This window comes from Salvelinus sp. IW2-2015, unplaced genomic scaffold, assembly GCF_002910315.2.
Source record: "Salvelinus sp. IW2-2015 unplaced genomic scaffold, ASM291031v2 Un_scaffold1980, whole genome shotgun sequence".
NCBI classification, from domain to species: domain Eukaryota; kingdom Metazoa; phylum Chordata; class Actinopteri; order Salmoniformes; family Salmonidae; genus Salvelinus; species Salvelinus sp. IW2-2015.
This window is the reverse complement of record NW_019943331.1, coordinates 308,546-322,262: the sequence shown is the minus strand read 5'-3', so window position 1 is coordinate 322,262 and position 13,717 is coordinate 308,546. Positions and strand designations below refer to the sequence as shown.

General features: G+C 43.9%; 1 protein-coding gene and 1 long non-coding RNA gene across 2 annotated transcripts in view; one reads left to right on the top strand and one right to left on the bottom strand.

Moving 5' to 3' along the window:
* Positions 1-13,717, top strand: part of tmem45a (transmembrane protein 45a) — a 124,224-nt gene that overhangs the window by 88,252 nt on the left and 22,255 nt on the right. The gene's annotated exons all lie outside the window — the stretch shown is intronic.
* Positions 16-3,477, bottom strand: LOC112072621 (uncharacterized). The gene is made up of 3 exons (XR_011476262.1): positions 1,010-3,477; positions 518-953; positions 16-264 (listed from the first exon to the last, which is right to left on the bottom strand). It is a non-coding gene; the product is annotated as an uncharacterized lncRNA (long non-coding RNA).

The following is a 13,717-nucleotide window of genomic DNA, read 5'->3' as shown; positions in this document are numbered from 1 at the left end:
CACAGTTGTTTTCTTCAAGCTGACAGGCCAGCCTGGGGTCTTCACTTTACACACATCGTAATAATCTTCAGGATGGCATCTCTGGGGTAAAAACAACAAGGGAACAACCAGGTATACTGTACTGCATAGTGTCAAAATACATATCTGTTCAGTTGTTCTGATAAATTCCAACATAGACCCAAAACTGTAGTCTTTAAAACAGAAAATGATCTTCATGAATGATAAGATAACAAACCTGAAAAAGGGATATATGACAAGCCATACCTGCAGAGAAGAGAATCAAATCAAATTTATTCATATAGCCCTTCTTACATCAGCTGATATCTCAAAGTGCTGTACAGAAACCCAGCCTAAAACCCAAACAGCAAGCAATGCAGGTGTAGAAGCAGAGAAGACAGATCATTCCATTAAACACATTCCACATCCATCAAAGCCTGAAACTGTTATCATAATTCCACATCCATCAAAGCCTGAAACTATAGAACACATATTACAATAGGAAAAAAAACTAACTCACCAGGCAAATGCTAGGACTTGCAAAATGCAAAACAACAAAGCGAGACCAAAGTTCACCCACTAGAAGAAAAAAAAGTTAATGATCACCTAATATAAAACACAGTTAATGATCACCTAATATAAAACACAGTTAATAATCACCTAATATAAAACACAGTTAATAATCACCTAATATAAAACACAGTTAATAATCACCTAATATAAAACACAGTTAATGATCACCTAATATAAAACACAGTTAATAATCACCTAATATAAAACACAGTTAATGATCACCTGATATAAAACACAGTTAATGATCACCTAATATAAAACACAGTTAATAATCACCTAATATAAAACACAGTTAATAATCACCTAATATAAAACACAGTTAATGATCACCTAATATAAACACAGTTAATGATCACCTGATATAAAACACAGTTAATGATCACCTGATATAAAAACACAGTTAATAATCACCTAATTATAAAACACAGTTAATAATCACCTAATATAAAACACAGTTAATAATCACCTAATATAAAACACAGTTAATGATCACCTAATATAAAACACAGTTAATAATCACCTAATATAAAAACACAGTTAATGATCACCTGATATAAAACACAGTTAATGATCACCTGATATAAAACACAGTTAATAATCACCTGATATAAAACACAGTTAATGATCACCTGAATATAAACACAGTTAATGATCACCTGATATAAAACACAGTTAATTAATCACCTGATATAAAACACAGTTAATAGTCACCTGATATAAAACACATTAATAATCAAATGTATCATCAGCTCCAGGGAACTTTGACCTTCAGCCCTGAGACTATAGGTAACCGCTGATCTTGAACATCAGAACTTGTGGCTGCGGGTCCGATATGATAATGAACAGCTAGTTTGTTCTCCTCTGGCTACATGACTTAAATACAAAACCTAGGAGGCTCATGGTTCTCACCCCCTTTGATTATGACAACTTCCGGAGGAGGTCTTCCAACCAATCGCAGCTCTTGCAGCAAGAACAGACATGTTTGTCCACTCAATCAAAGGATTATATAATTAATCTAGTAATAAAAGCATAAGCTACAGCTAGCTAGCACTGCATAAAATGTGCTGAGTAGTTGACTCAAGAAAAAAGACAATACTTTAACAGTTTTTGAACAAATTAATTTATTCTAAAAAATGAAGGAGAAGCAGGTGAAGAGGACCTATATTTAGTTGCATCTTTTTCACTTAGCTAGCAAATGCAACTAGCTACTTTAGCTACTCAAACACCCAGCTTAAACAGAGGGATGCTATGTTAGCTTGCTGGCTATGGCTACCCAACACTGGAAGTCTTCCAAATCAAGGTAAGCTTTTGGTTGTATTAATTTATTGCCACCGGGGCCCGCTGGTGTAACTGCTAAACTGCTTGCTGACTGTACACTGTACGATGGTAATTCGGCTTGCCCCTAAGACACTCAAACTTTTACAGATGCGCCATTAAGAGCATCCTGTCAGGCTGTATCACCGCCTGGTACGGCAACAGCACCGTCCGCAACCGCAGGGCTCTCCAGAGGGTGGTGTTGTCTTCCCAACGCATCACCGGAGCTATACTGCCTGTCCTCCAGGACATTTTACAGCACCCGGTGTCACAGGAAGGCCAAAAAGATCAAAGATCTCAGGCACCCGAGCCACGGCCTGTTCACCCCGCTAACAGCCAAAAAAGCGAGGTCAGTATATGTGCATCAAAGTTGGGACTGAGAGACTGAAAAACAGCTATCGCATGGTATTCAGACTGTTAATAGTCACCACTAGCCGGCCCCCGTCCAGTACCCTGCCCTGAACTTTAGTCACTAGCCAGGTACCACCTGGTTACTCAACCCTGCACCTTAGAGGCTGCTGCCTATGTACATAGACATGGAATCACTGGTCACTTTAATAATGGAACACCGGTCATTTAATAATGTATCATACTGTTTTACCCATTTCATATGTATACAGTGCTTCGGAAAGTATTCAGACCCCTTGACTTTTTCCACATTGTTACAGCCATGGTGTAAAGTACTTAAGTAGTACTTAAGTATTTTTACTTAAGTAGTTTTTTGGGGTATCTGTACTCTACTAATTTATATTTGACAACTTTTACTAGACTACATTCCTAAAGAAAATAATGTCCTTTTTACTCCATACATTTTCCCTGACACCCAAAAGAAAATGGTCTAATTTAACCACTTATCAAGAAAACATCCCCGGTAATCCCTACTTCCTCTGATCTGACGGATGCATTAAACACAAATGCTTTGTTTGAAAATTAAAATGTGTGGGTGTTGGAGTGTGCCCTGGCTATCTGTAAATTAAATGTGTGGGTGTTGGAGTGTGCCCCTGGCTATCTGTAAATTAAATGTGTGGGTGTTGGAGTGTGCCCCTGGCTATCTGTAAATTAAATGTGTGGGTGTTGGAGTGTGCCCCTGGCTATCTGTAAATTAAATGTGTGGGTGTTGGAGTGTGCCCCTGGCATCTGTAAATTAAATGTGTGGTGTTGGAGTTGCCCCTGGCTATCTGTAAATTAAATGTGTGGTGTTGGAGTGTGCCCCTGGCTATCTGTAAATTAAATGTTTGGTGTTGGAGTGTCCCCTGGCTATCTGTAAATTAATGTGTGGGTGTTGGAGTGTGCCCTGGCTATCTGTAAATTAATGTGTGGTGTTGGAGTGTGCCCCTGGCTATCTGTAAATTAAATGTGTGGGTGTTGGAGTGTGCCCCTGGCTATCTGTAAAATTAAATGTGTGGGTGTTGGAGTGTGCCCCTGGCTATCTTAAATTAAATGTGTGGGTGTTGGAGTGTGCCCCTGGCTATCTGTAAATTAAATGTGTGGGTGTTGGAGTGTGCCCTGGCTATCTGTAAATTAAATGTGTGGGTGTTGGAGTGTGCCCCTGGCTATCTGGAAATTAAATGTGTGGGTGTTGGAGTGTGCCCCTGGCTACTGTAAATTAAATGTGGGTGTTGGGAGTGTGCCCCTGGCTATCTGTAAATTAAATGTGTGGGGTGTTGGAGTGTGCCCTGGCTATCTGTAAAATTAAATGTGTGGGTGTTGGAGTGTGCCCCCGGCTATCTGTAAATTAAATGTGTGGTGTTGGAGTGTGCCCTGGCTATCTGTAAATTAAATGTGTGGGTGTTGGAGTGTGCCTCTGGCTATCTGTAAATTAAATTGTGTGGTGTGTGGAGTGTGCCCCTGTGTGAACCAGGGTCTGTAGTGACGCCTCCAGCACTGAGATGCAGTGTCTTAGACCGCTGAACCAGGGTCTGTAGTGACTCCTCTAGCACTGAGATGCAGTGCCTTAGACCGCTGAACCAGGGTCTGTAAGTGACTCCTCTAGCACTGAGATGCAGTGCCTTAGACCGCTGAACCAGGGTCTGTAGTGACTCCTCCAGCACTGAGATGCAGTGTCTTAGACCACTGAACCAGGGTCTGTAGTGACTCCTCTAGCACTGAGATGCAGTGCCTTAGACGCTGAACCAGGGTCTGTAGTGACTCCTCTAACACTGAGATGCAGTGCCTTAGACCACTGAACCAGGGTGTCTGTAGTGACTCCTCTAGCACTGAGATGCAGTGTCTTAGGACCGCTGAACCAGGGTCTGTAGTGACTCCTCTAACACTGAGATGCAGTGTCTTAGACCACTGAACCAGGGTCTGTAGTGACGCCTCTAGCACTGAGATGCAGTGTCTTAGACCGCTGAACCAGGGTCTGTAGTGACTCCTCTAGCACTGAGATGCAGTGTCTTAGACCGCTGAACCAGGGTCTGTAGTGACTCCTCTAGCACTGAGATGCAGTGTTTAGACCGCTGAACCAGGGTCTGTAGTGACTCCTCTAGCACTGAGATGCAGTGCCTTAGACCGCTGAACCAGGGTCTGTAGTGACTCCTCTAGCACTGAGATGCAGTGTCTTACACCGCTGAACCAGGGTCTGTAGTGACTCCCCGCTGAACCAGGGTCTGTAGTGACTCCCCGCTGAACCAGGGTCTGTAGTGACTCCTCTAGCACTGAGATGCAGTGTCTAAGACCGCTGAACCAGGGTCTGTAGTGACGCCTCTAGCACTGAGATGCAGTGTCTTAGAGCACTGAACCAGGTCTGTAGTGACTCCCCGCTGAACCAGGGTCTGTAGTGACTCCTCTAGCACTGAGATGCAGTGTCTTAGACGCTGAACCAGGGTCTGCAGTGACTCCTCTAGCACTGAGATGCAGTGTCTTAGACCGCTGAACCAGGGTCTGTAGTGACTCCCCGCTGAACCAGGGTCTGTAGTGACTCCTCCAGCACTGAGATGCAGTGTCTTAGACCACTGAACCAGGGTCTGTAGTGACTCCCCGCTGAACCAGGGTCTGTAGTGACTCCTCTAGCACTGAGATGCAGTGTCTTTAGACCGCTGAACCAGGTCTGTAGTGACGCCTCTAGCACTGAGATGCAGTGTCTTAGACCGCTGAACAGCAGGGTCTGTAGTGACGCCTCCAGTACTGAGATGCAGTGCCTTAAACCGCTGAACCAGGGTCTGTAGTGACTCCTCCAGCACTGAGATGCAGTGCCTTTAGACCGCGAACCAGGGTCTGTAGTGACTCCTCTAGCACTGAGATGCAGTGTCTTAGACCGCTGAACCAGGGTCTGTAGTGACTCTCCAGCACTGAGATGCAGTGCCTTAGACCGCTGAACCAGGGTCTGTAGTGACTCCTCTAGCACTGGATGCAGTGTCTTAGACCGCTGAACCAGGGTCTGTAGTGACTCCTCCAGCACTGAGATGCAGTGTCTTAGACCGCTGAACCAGGGTCTGTAGTGACTCCTCTAACACTGAGATGCAGTTGTCTTAGACCACTGAACCAGGGTCTGTAGTGACTCCTCTAGCACTGAGATGCAGTGACTTAGACCGCTGAACAAGGGTCTGTAGTGACTCCCCGCTGAACCAGGGAGTCTGTAGTGACGCCTCTAGCACTGAGATGCAGTGCCTTAGACCACTGAACCAGGGTCTGTAGTGACTCCCCGCTGAACCAGGGTCTGTAGTGACTCCCCGCTGAACCAGGGTCTGTAGTGACTCCTGCTGAACCAGGGTCTGTAGTGACTCCCCGCTGAACCAGGGTCTGTAGTGACTCCTCTAGTACTGAGATGCAGTGCCTCAGACCGCTGCGCCCCAAATATAAGGTCTGAATACTTATGTAAATGTGATATTTCAGATAATTTTTATAAAATTGCAAATACATTTTCAAAAATGTTTGCTTTGTCATTATGGGGATTGTGTGTAGATTGAGAGGATTTTATTTTATTAATTTTAGAATAAGGCTGTAACACAAAATGTGGAAGGGGTCTGAATACTTTCCAAATGCACTGTATTTCAGTTTGCTCCTATCAGAACATACACTATATATACACACCAAGTATGTGGACATCCCTTCAAATTAGTGGATGTGTCGATTTGTCAATAACAGCTGGTGATCTAATATAATAAAATCTAATATTAAAGACTCAAGGTTTTGCTCGCTGAGGTAGAGTATCTCATGATAAGCTGCAGACCACACTATTTACCTAGAGAGTTGATCTATATTTCTATAGATACACCCCAAACAGATGCTGGTACTAAGACTGCACTTTCGAGCTGTATAAGGCCATAAGCAAACAGGAACATGCTCATCCAGAGGCAGCACTCCTACTGTCCGGGAACTTAAATCCATTTTACCTCATTTCTACCAGCATGTCAGGGTCCAAAATATATATATAAAGTTGAAGTCGGAAGTTTACATACACTTAGGTTGGAGTCATTAAACTAATTTTTCGAAACTCCACAAATCTCTTGTTTTACAAACTATAGTTTTGGAAAAACAACTGTGCCTCAATTAAAAGGATATCTTTCTGGTCTGAGCTCCATGGAAATATGTTTGAAACTGAAAGTTGTATTGTCCATACCTTTGACACGCTGCTTGAGAGGGGGCCAACCAACTCCTTACAGTAAAATTGTACTACCTCTATACCCTTCCACTTACATTTTTTAAATGTTATTTTTTTTTAAATCCTTTGTATTTCCACTATTAGGGAAGTATTGTGCTTTGGGTTTATTTAGATGTTTCGACAATTTCTAGTGGAAACATTTGTCTTTTTTACTATGTATATCTGTTTACTACTGTGGGGGAAATTGTTGGTGATGAGAAGTAAGAACATGTAATTATTCGATCCAATTGTTGATTGTTGATTTTTTTTCTCATAAGGTCTCTGCATATGCTGTAAATATGTGAATGTATTATAAAGGTTTATAAATGAAGGACTTTATTCATGCTAAATGGTTGTGATTCAGAAACCTTGATGTTTTTATTTATTTTTAGTATCTCCAGAGGTGGGTATACTTTAGCATAATGCTTTCCCATATCAAGCCAGAAACAGTAGAGGGAAGTCTGCAAGGAAAGACGTTAGTAACACATTCACCACACCTAGGAAAGATGTTTTCCTAATGGAATCAAGCCTGCGAGGAAACCACATTAGGAATGGAAGAGGAAGCGAGACATCCCACTCCCAAATGTTTCTGTTTGAAAAGGCTGGCTGAGTGTCACAAACGATGCGCCTGCTTCAATGAGCCAGAAAGTTGTGTGTGTTGTGGTTTTGGAGGGCCAGATAGCAACAATGACAAGGAACTGTCGCGGGGAATGGTAAGTGGCTATTTTCAATTAGTTTTATCTTGTTCTTGATACTGTGTTGTTTTGACTGTCATTGCTAATTATTAAGGATTTGTGTCAATTCAAATCTGGTATCAGGACAAAATGTGATTCAGAGTCACCGAATATACTTTAAGTATTTTTATTAAACTCAAGCGATAAATGGTAAATGCAATTTTCGTATATATGGGTTCACTGTAACACCTCGCAGGGTAGAACAGGGTACTGGCAGGATGTAAGTAAACAGCTGTTCTTATACTGTGATAGGCCAACAGACGGGTTGGAACTACGTCTATCACAGTAGAGGCTGAGCGTGGTTTAAACTTGCTCAGCCTATCGCCGGCGCTCAGACTGGTCCCAGCCTCTTGGCGCTCCTTGGTGTCCGGCGCTGTTGCTGTGTAGATTACGCTCCCACACCCTAGAGACTGGGGTCAGACAGTTCTGTAACATTGTTTGAGCTATTGGCACCTGCATAGAAAGCATACTGTTCACGCTCAAGGTTAACCACAGATTCTCAGCACACTATCTGGGGCTAACTGTTACTTCCAGCACACAGACACCCAGGCGCCCAGGCTAACAGTTGCTAATATTCAATCACGTGTGATATAGTATTGGGTTGTAGTGCAATAAACACAGATCCTCACATAATATGGCAATAATTCGCTAGCTAGCTAACCAACAACGGTAACAATGTTTTTGAAAGACAAGTGCTCATTGTGCAATTGTATGTTTTCAATAAACATTGGAGAAATATAGTTTACATGTCAACATTCTAAGCCAAGCCCGTCTGTTTTGCCCCATAGTTGCTAATGCGTCGGTTTAGTTGCTAAACAACCATCCCATCTATGGAAGTCAATGGCCGTGTTCGAGAACATCAACACGACTGCAGGCGGCTGCCAACTGACAGATCTACAAATCAACTTGCATCATAAATAACGACTCATTATTATGTGTAGATCACTTTGCCCATGATACTTTGCGGTTTTGATCTTCTCGCACACGGCCAAAGAACAAAGAAGTCTATTATCGCATAAAATAATGAGAAGTAGGAGCTCCGGACCCTTCGTGTCCAAAGGTAATTTAGTCATTCATTGTAGTCATGGCGCTTTGTAGAGTTGCTGTTTTCTCACATTTTGTTTTGTCAATTAACTCGTTCCTGGATTCCTCATGATATTAGTAAAGTCTAATTTAACCAACAAATACGATAGTAGGTATAAAAAAAAGTTACGTGTACAAGACTCTACATCACAGGAGGCTGCTGAGGGGAGGACGGCTCATAATAGGAATAAAAAGGAAGCTAAGGTTCCAGCAGCAGCTGCTGTAAAAATGAGCTCCTACAAATATTGAAATTGACATGTTTTTTAGAGTGAAGTACATTGGAAAAAAGCAAAAGAAAACTGCAAGACTGAATTGGAGACAAAACAAGCAACAAACAAAGAAGATAGGCTTTTTTAAAAGTAACCATTTTTTATAAAATTGTACAGTTATCTTAGCTAGCTGAATTGTTTACCAGTTGCTAAGCAGTTGCTAGGGACTCTCCTGGAAGAAGCTAGCTAGCTAACAAAGAATAACAAAGAATATCTAGTTAACAGAAGAAAAGAAAGACAAAATAAGTGCAGAAGAAAAAGGACATCAAATTGAAACAGTCATCTAAAGACACGAGACAATAGTACAATAAACAACGCTTCTATTGCGTTTATATTCTATTTCTATAGCTTCTTCAAGGTTTCCAAGATGGCGTAGCAGTCAGATGTCCTTTGTGTATGTATTTCATGTCTTTTTCTTCGCATATCTTTTTGTATATTTTTTTCTAGAAATGAAATCGGCTAGGTTGATGTTAGCTAAAAGAAGACTGGTTACTAGGGTGGAATGTTAGCTAATAGAGACTGGTACTACAAGGTGGAATGTAGCTAAAGAGACTGGTCTCGGCTTAGGTGGGAATGTTATAGCTTAAAGAGACGTTGTAATCAAGTAGGTGGAATGTTAGCTAAAGAGACTTGTAACAGGCTAGGTGAGATGTTAGCTAAAGAGACCGGTACTTCTACTAGGTGGAAATGTTAGCTAAAGAGACTGGTACTCAGGCTAGGGGGAATGTTAAGCTAAGAGACGGTACTCTAGCTAGGTGAATGTTAGCTTAAAGAGACTGGTACTCACAGGTGGAATGTTAGCTAAAGAGGACTGGTACTCGCTAGGTGGAATGTTAGCTAAAGAGACTGGTCTCAGGTTAGGTGGAATGTTTTAGTGAAAGAGACTGGTTACTCTGCTAGGTGGAATGTTAGCTAAGAGACTGGTACTCAGGCTAGGTTGGAATGGTTAGCTGAAGAGACTGGTACTCATGGCTAGGTGGAATGTTAGCTAAAGAGACCTGGTGCTATATTGCTAGGTGGAATGTTAGCTAAGAGGCTGGTACTCAGGCTAGGTGGAATTGTTAGCTTTAAAGAGACCGGTACTCTCTAGGTGGAATGTTAGCTAACGAGACCGGTACTCTCTAGGTGGAATGTTAGCTAAAGAGACAGGTATCATGCTAGGTGGAATGTTAGCTAAAGAGACTGGTACTGCAGGCTAGGTGGAATGTTAGCTGAAGAGACTGGTACTCTCTAGGCGTGGAATGTTAGCTAAAGAGACTGGTACAGGCTAGGTGGAATGTTAGCTAAAGAGACTGGTACTCAGGTTAGGTGGAATGTTAGCTAAGAGACTGGTACTCAGGTTAGGTGGATGTTAGCTAAGAGACTGGTACTCAGGTAGGTGGAATGTTAGTAGGGAAAGAGGTAGTTGTTTTGGCTATTAATAGATGGCTATGTACAGGTGCAAGTGATTTGTGAGCTGCCTTGACCGCTTGGTGCTTAAAGCTAGTGAGGGAGATAGTGTTCCAGTTTCAGAGATTTTTGTAGTTCGTTCCAGTCATTGGCAACAGAGAACTGGAAAGGAGAGGCGGCCAAAGGAGGAATTGGCTTTGGGGGTGACCAGTGGAGATATACCTGCTGGATACGCGTGCTACGGGTGGGTGGCAGTTTGGTGACCAGCGAGCAGAGATAAGGCGGGACTTTACCTAGCAGGGTCTTGTAGATGCCCTGGAGCCAGTGGGTTTGGCGACGAGTATGAAGCGAGGCCAGCCAACAGAGCCCCCGTACAGGTCGCAATGCGTGGGTAGTATATGGGCGGCTTTGGTGACAAACGGATGGCACTTGGTATAGACTGCATCCAATTTGTTTGAGTAGAGTGTTGGAAGCTATTTTAAAGATGACATCGCCAAAGTCAAGGATCGGTAAGATGGTCAGTTTTAGGAGGGTATGTTTGGCAGCATGAGTGAAGGATGCTTTTTTGGAAATAGGAAGGCCAATTCTACATTTACTTTGGATTGGAGATGTTTTATGTGAGTCTGGAAGGAGAGTTTACAGTCTAACCAGACACTAGGTATTGTAGTGTCCACATATTCTAAGTCAGAACCGTCCAGAGTAGTGATACTGGACGGGCGGGCAGGTGCAAGGCAGTGATCGGTTTGAAGAGCATGCATTTAGTTTACCTTGTATTTAAGAGCAGTTGGAGGCCAGGAAGGAGAGTTGTATGGCATTGAAGCTCGTCTGGAGGGTTTGTTAACACAGTGTCCAAAGTAGGGCCAGAAGTTACATAATGTGTGTCGTCTGCGTAGAGGTGGATCGAGACTACCAGCCGCAGAGCGACATCATTGATATATACAGAGAAGAGATTCGGCCGAGAATTGAACCTGTGGCACCCCATAGAGACTGCAGAGGCCCGGACAACAGGCCCTCAGATTTGACACACTGAACTCTATCTGAGAAGTAGTTGTTGAACAGGCGAGGCAATCATTTGAGAAAACAAGGCTGTTGAGTCTGCCGATGAGGATGTGGTGTTGACCCTAGCCAAGGCTTTCGACTGTCAATGAATACGGCTGCACAGTATTGTTTCTTATCTGATGGCGGTTAAGATATCGTTTAGAACCTTGAGCGTGGCTGAGGTTCACCCATCGACCAGCTCTTGAAACCCAGATTGCATAGCGGAGAAAGGTACGGTGGGATTCGAAATGGTCCGTGATCTGTTTGTTAACTTGGCTTTCGAAGACTTAGAAAGGCAGGGTAGGATAGATAATAGGTCTGTAGCAGTTTGGGTCAAGAGTGTCCCCCCCTTTCAAGAGGGGGATGCCGCAGCTGCTTCCAATCTTTGGGATCTCAGACGACACGAAAGAGGTTGAACAGGCTAGTAATAGGGTTTGCAACATTTCGGCAGATCATTCTTAGAAAGAAAGGGTCCAGATTGTCTAGCCGGCTGAAAGTTTTTGGGGTGGGGGGGGGTCCAGATTTTGCAGCTCCTTTTCAGAAACATTCAGTTGACTGGATGTGGGAGAAGGAGGAAATTGGGGAAGTTGGCTTGGCGAGTTGCTGTGTGGGGTGCAGTGCGTGTTGCACGGGGTAGGGGTGGCCGACGGAAACATGGGCCAGCCGTAGAAAAATGATTATTGAAGATCTTCAAGTTATGAGTGTGGTAAGTTTATGGTGGTGACAGTTTCCTAGCCTCAGAGTGCAGTGGCAGCTGGTGAGGAGGTGGCTCTTATTCTCCAGGACTATACAGTAAGTCCTCAGAAATTTTTTGAGTTTGCCGTGCAGGAAGCAATAGTCTGTTAAAAAGCTCAGCCTTGCTTTCCTAACTGCTCCTGTGGTAATTTGGTTTCTACACTCGCCTAAAAGTTTGCAGTTTCATCGGGGCTAGTTCGATGCTAATGCAGAACGCCACTAGGTAGTTTTTTGTGTGGTAACGGGCAGTCAGGGTCTGGAGAGAACACAAGGGCTATTATCTGTTCCTGGTTCTACATATTCTTGAATGGGGGCACTGTTTATTTAAGCTGGGGAGGAACGTGCATTTAAAAACAATGGACCAGGCATCCTCTACTGAGCGGGGATGAAGGTCAATATCCTGGCCAGGATTGACCTCGGGCCGAGGTCGATCTTGAAAGGCCTGCCGCTGAAGAGTGTTTTCAGGGAGCGTTTGATTAGTGATGAGTGGAGGGTCGTTTGACCGCTGAGCCGCTTACGGATGCAGGCAATGAGGCAGTGATCGCTGAGATCTTGGTTGAAAACAGCAGAGGTATATTTAGAGGGCAAGTTGGTTAGGATGAATATCTATGAGGGTGCCCGTGTTTACGGCAATTGGGTTTGTACCTGGTAGGGTTTCATTGATAATTTGTGTGAGATTTGAGGGCATCAAGCTTAGATTGTAGGATGGCCTGGGTGTTAAAGCCATGTCACAGTTTAGGTCACTAGCAGCACGGGCTCTGAAATAGATGGGGGCAATCAGTTCACATATGGTGTCCAGAGCACAGCTGGGGGCAGAGGGTGGTCTATATGGCTATATAACCATGAAATGGTTTGGGTGCAGACCTGGATAGTAGGACAGAATCTGCAGGCTATCTCTGCAGTAGATTGCAACACCGCCCCTTTTGGCCGTTCTATCTTGTCTGAAAAATGTTGTAGTTAGGGATGGAGATTTCAGAGTTTATTGGTGGTCTTCCTAAGCCAGGATTCAGACACGGCTAAGACATCGGGTTGGGAGAGTGTGCTAAAGGCAGTGAATAAAACAAATTAGGGAGGAGGCTCTAATGTTCAATGCATGAAACAAGGCTTTTTACGGTTACAGAAGTCATCAAAAGAGAGCGCCTGGGGATATAGGAGTGGAGCTAGGCACTGCAGGGCCTGGATTCCACCTCTACTTCGCCAGAGGAACAGAGGAGTAGGAATAAGGGTACGGCTAAAAGCTATGAGAATTGGCTGTCCTAGGACGTCCGGAACTGAGAGTAAAAGGAGCAGGTTTCTGGGGGAGATAAAATAGATTCAAGGTTATAGTGTACAGACAAAAGGTATGGTGGAATGTGAAATACAGTGGAGGTAAACCTAGGCTTGAGTGATGAGAGAGATATTGTCTCTAGAAACATCATTAAACCAGGTGATGTCATCGCATGTGGGTGGTGGAACTGAAAGGTTGGATGAAGTATTATAATGAGAGGGCTAGAGGCTCTACAGTGAAATATTCGCAATAAACACCAACCAGAACAAGCAATGGACAATTACATTAAGGAGAGGCATGCTTAGCGAGTGATCATAAGGGTCCAGTGCGTGGGTGCGGTTGGTTGGGGTTACAACACGGCGATCAGACAGCTAGCCGGAGCCAGGGTAGAAGCTAGCAGAAGATGGATCGTGTTTTTGTAGCCACCCCCGTGTGTTCCGTCGGTAAGATTAAGTGTGTTCCGCTGTGGTAGAGGGGACCAATCAATTTGTCAAAATAGTTATTATAGTGGCCCAACAAGATTGTTCGATAACTGTTCAGATGGGGGCAAGCCCCGATATGGCTTCAGAACAGCTACGATTAGCGCTGCGAGTACAAGGGGGGCGTTCGGTTAGTCGATTGCGCGAATGGAGGGGCCAGTGAATAATCCCTCCGGGTGCGCAGATAACTTGAGATATTCCAGTCGTGAAGGCCCGGTGGGCTCCGCATCGGCAGTAAAACGGGTCCGGATAGGTTG